The sequence below is a fragment of the Macaca fascicularis genome, chromosome 2 (assembly GCF_037993035.2).
Source record: "Macaca fascicularis isolate 582-1 chromosome 2, T2T-MFA8v1.1".
NCBI lineage: Eukaryota > Metazoa > Chordata > Mammalia > Primates > Cercopithecidae > Macaca > Macaca fascicularis.
This window is the reverse complement of record NC_088376.1, coordinates 9,530,127-9,534,442: the sequence shown is the minus strand read 5'-3', so window position 1 is coordinate 9,534,442 and position 4,316 is coordinate 9,530,127. Positions and strand designations below refer to the sequence as shown.

General features: G+C 39.7%; 1 pseudogene; it reads right to left on the bottom strand.

Moving 5' to 3' along the window:
- Positions 1 to 427: 427 nt before the first annotated feature.
- LOC102142561 (enolase-phosphatase E1 pseudogene) lies at positions 428 to 1,008 on the bottom strand (annotated as a pseudogene).
- Between the last annotated feature and the right edge of the window lie 3,308 nt (positions 1,009 to 4,316).

The window sequence follows — 4,316 nt, the reverse complement described above, 5'->3', positions numbered from 1 at the left end:
ATTATAACAGCTGTATTTCATATATGACTCCTTACATATCAAAGACAAAGGTTTTTGTTTCTGCTCCAAAAGACAGCAAAATTGTATATGTATATATGTATATATACATAATTCTTTCTCAAAAGATACATAATAATTTCTCAAAGTAGCTTTCCATTTTGGTACATGACTTTATAAACATCACACATTAGATAAGTATTTTAGCAATTTTCTCTATATATATACACACACACATATATATGTGTATATATACATATGTGTGTGTATATATATACACATATGTGTGTGTATATATATATACATACTGGCATACATATGTGTATACATGTGTGTTTTCTAAGTAAGTTACTTTTACTATTAGAATAAAACTGGACACAACAGGGATGACTCTGTGAGCAACAGTGTGGTCTTCCTTGGAAACCCTTCCTTAGGTTGGGGAGGGCAGGTGCAGTTTGCTGGAGGATGTGATGAGACCGTAGTGAGTCTTCTCATCATCTGTTAATTCTGTTTCCAGGTCTCACCGCCACCACTACGTGCACATCTGATTCCTCAGCAGCACTGGCCTCTTGAGTAGCATCTGTCAGAAACAAACTGTTGTTGGTTGAACCCCCAATGCTGTCTGCAATCCTTTTATAACTTTGACTCTCTACTTTGTGTCCAATCTTGGTATCAAAGGGGCCATCCACAAGCTCAAGAATCTTTCCCTTCGCAGACTGCCCAAATAACAGTTTCTGTGCCTCTACACTCCCTGAGGAATAGATACACACCTTCATTCCAGCCTCTCTCCACTTCCTGACTGCTGGAAATGCATCTGCAAAGAACTCAGCTTTCATGGGCCGAGCTGCAAATGCTGCCTTTCACGTGTGGCCCTGCAGCTGTTTGAACACGGTGGTCCTTCCGTCCAGGGACGTCTGCCAGTGCACCTTATCTACCACCGCCTGGATCATCTGTTGCAGATCATCCACTCCATTCCCATGCCGCATATCTTCCTGCTGCAGGGATAGGAACAGTCCCATCCAGGTGAGCGTCCTCTTCAGCCTGTTTCCTAAAGAGATTGATATGCTACGGGCATTCCTCTTCTTCCTAATGTGTGTGCAGATACTCTAACATTTTCTTCAATATAAGGCAACTATAAAATGTCCTTCCATGTCTAACAGGATCAGGTTGACTTCGGTGGGCACTAAAAGCACGACCATTTCCCTACTGAATGCCACTATGGGAATCTGCCTGTAGGTAGGGAGGACGTAGGGCAGCGTGGGCTGCGGCCCTGTACAGTCCTGGAGCCAGTGACTGTGTGCAGCCTGGCCTGGTTGGGAGAGGCCGCATCTGCACACCCGGAACTAGAGAAGGCTGCTGCCCAGAAGCCCTGAATTCATCCAAAAAATAAGAATATTCTTTTACATAACCAGGGTACAATCATAATCAAGAAATTAACTTGAGTGCAGTATTTAATCTTATAGAAATTATTCACATTTCATCAATTGTATCACTTATATCTTTCATGGTAAAAGAAGAAAAACTCGAACATTTTATAGGGAAATATGTTCTCTAGTGTAGGACCCTGGGGTTTGCTGTATTATTTCAAAGGGAACTCAGTCACTTCTCTGATTCATTCTCATTCTCTCTTTCTCTCATTCTCTCTCGAACAAACCCACCCTAATTTTTGACCATTGAAAGTACTTTATAGTCAACCAGCCTAGAATCTCTCTACCTATATCTAACTAGATCTCTACCTGTTCCAGTCCTTGTTAGAACAGGAAAACAGTCATTTAAAGCAATGCAGAAATAATAAAGTTTAATATAGAAATTAGGGATTACCTGGGAGAGAAATCAGGAAGGGTATATCCAAAATGTTAGAAAAAAAAGCCTGAAACTCTGTAGTGAGTAGTTATAAAATGTATTAGGAAACAGATGCAATTCTTGATTTTCATGGAGAGCCCCCAACTGACTATTTTGGTTAGCTGAATAACTTCATCCTGGTTAGCTATGTGCCTGCCTTGATCTCCCAAGTCCTGCCTCTCAAAATCTCACGTGAGTTCTTCTTATCAGCAAAGTCAAATCTGGAATCATAGCGCAAAGGAGGTTCTGGAGAATCTAGATAGAAGGCGTCTAGTTAAGGCTTCCAAGTTTTTCTGGTGAGTAAGTGGTGCCCTACAGTAGGAGAGAGAATGGACAGGAAAACATCTGGCTGGCCCAGGAAATCTCTTTCTGGAAAAGCATTCAAATACTTAGGAATACATTGCTAAATTCTGTCACCAGACCCATGATAGAGATAATTGGATCTCCCTTTCCCATCAGAATGTCAAATTTGTTTTTGTTATCGTCACTTTCCCACAGTGGATTTACCCTAATCTAAAGAGGGCTTCTTTTTATTATTGATACCTTTCGTTTCTATTAGAAACTCTTGATTTTTTTCGTTACAATTAATTAGTGTTAGTTGAGCTACCATGACTTTTCATGACCTTGATGCTAACCGTGGTCGCAGTTTATTGTTCCATGGAGGACATACTATTCAAGTTGGCCCAATTACAGTGTTTTTCCCTGTTTTTTCATTTCTCATGTTTTTCTAATGTTTTTTTTTTTAATTTCTAAAAATAGCTGAATTGTATGATACATCTAGAGCAAACAAAGATTGCATCCGTCAGTAGAAATTAGGTTATGCTGTGGTAACAAATAAAACCAAAATCTCATTAATTTTTTTTTTTTTTTTGGAGACAGAGTTTGGCTGTCACCCAGGCTGGAGTCCAGTGGTGCAATCACTGCTCACTGCAGTCTTAAACTCCTTGGCTTGAGTGATTCTCCTACTTAAGCCTCTCAAGTAGCTGGGACTACAGGCACATGCCACCCCAGCCAGATAATTTTTTATTCTTTTGTAAAGACTAGGTTTTGCTGTGTTATCCAGGCTGGTCTTAAACTCTGGGCCTGAAGTGGTCCTACGGCGTTGACCTGCCAAAGTGTTGGGATTATAGGTGTGAGCCACTGCACCTGACCTACAGTAGTTTTTTTTTTTTTTTTTGTGACACAATCTTATTTACTGCTCATTCAGTTTCTACTGAAGATCTAGGTGTTTCTACAGGACAACTGTATCCCATGTGCTGACTCAGTATTTTAAGTTGCTTAAATATTTTGGTCTCCCCATATAGATGCAAGTTTCTACAATTATGGTAGGGGAAGAATCAAACTAGAGAATCATGTATCTGCAATGAAATGCTTCCACTTACAGTTCATGGTCAAATTAAGTCAAAGGGCCATGTCCAACTTGGAGAGGTAGATTAGTGGAATCCTTCATGTACTCAGAAATAGAGAATATCTAGATATTGGTGAACAATTGTAATACTTACCCTAAGGACCCCAAAGTTCTATGGACTTCTGACTGACTATTCAGTTGGAGTTAAATGATTAAGGAAGGTAAGTATGATGCCCCTATCATCTTAGAACACATAAGTCAGTACTAAGAAAAATGTTTGCTCTCTCTTTCTGTTTTTGCTATTACTTTGATTACTAAGTTTGAGAAAGTCTAACAAAAATGATGCTATTCCTTTACATTTTGCTCAGCATTGTAGATGAACTATTAGTCTTTTATATAATGTCTCCTCTAAGTTAGAAATCTAGTGTTGAAGCTAATAGTAGGGTACTGTTTATGCAGCTTACCACCCAGGGTTGCTGTGAACCTCAAGGGAAATAATGGTTACAAAAGGGTTGGATATACTTTAATGTATTCAACAAATAGTTTAAGGTGTTGTTATTGTCTTTTTTTTTTCATTGAACTTTCATTAGGAGCATCTCAGGATGACTTTTCTGTTGAAATCATATTGGCTGATTCTTCAGTGGGCAAATCACTCATTTCCAGACAACCTAAAGGCCTTTCTTATCAGTAGATTCTCATAAGCATTTATGAGTGTAACAGGATGGAATAGGCCTGGGGTAGAAGGTAAGGGTGCTCAGGACTAATCTGTGATAAAAACGGGGTTCCAATGGAAAAATGAGGCAGCCTATAGTATAAATGTGAGCCCGCTGAGGTCTGCTGTGTGATTCTCTTTAATAACAGAGTTGAGAGGTGTTAATGAGCATGACACAGGGCACGCAGCCATCGAGTGAATTAGTCATAGCTTGATTCTTTTATGTGCCTCGTCTAATGGCAAACATTACCCAGCAATCACAGCAGTATCACTCAGATGGAGCAGAAGGTGTGGAAGGGAGTAATGAGGCTGCCTAAAAACTGTTTTATAGAGCCCTGCACCAATTCACCACAGATAACAGAACTCAGAGCCAGACAGATAATAGAAGCGACAGTCATTTATTGCTACGAGACTGTC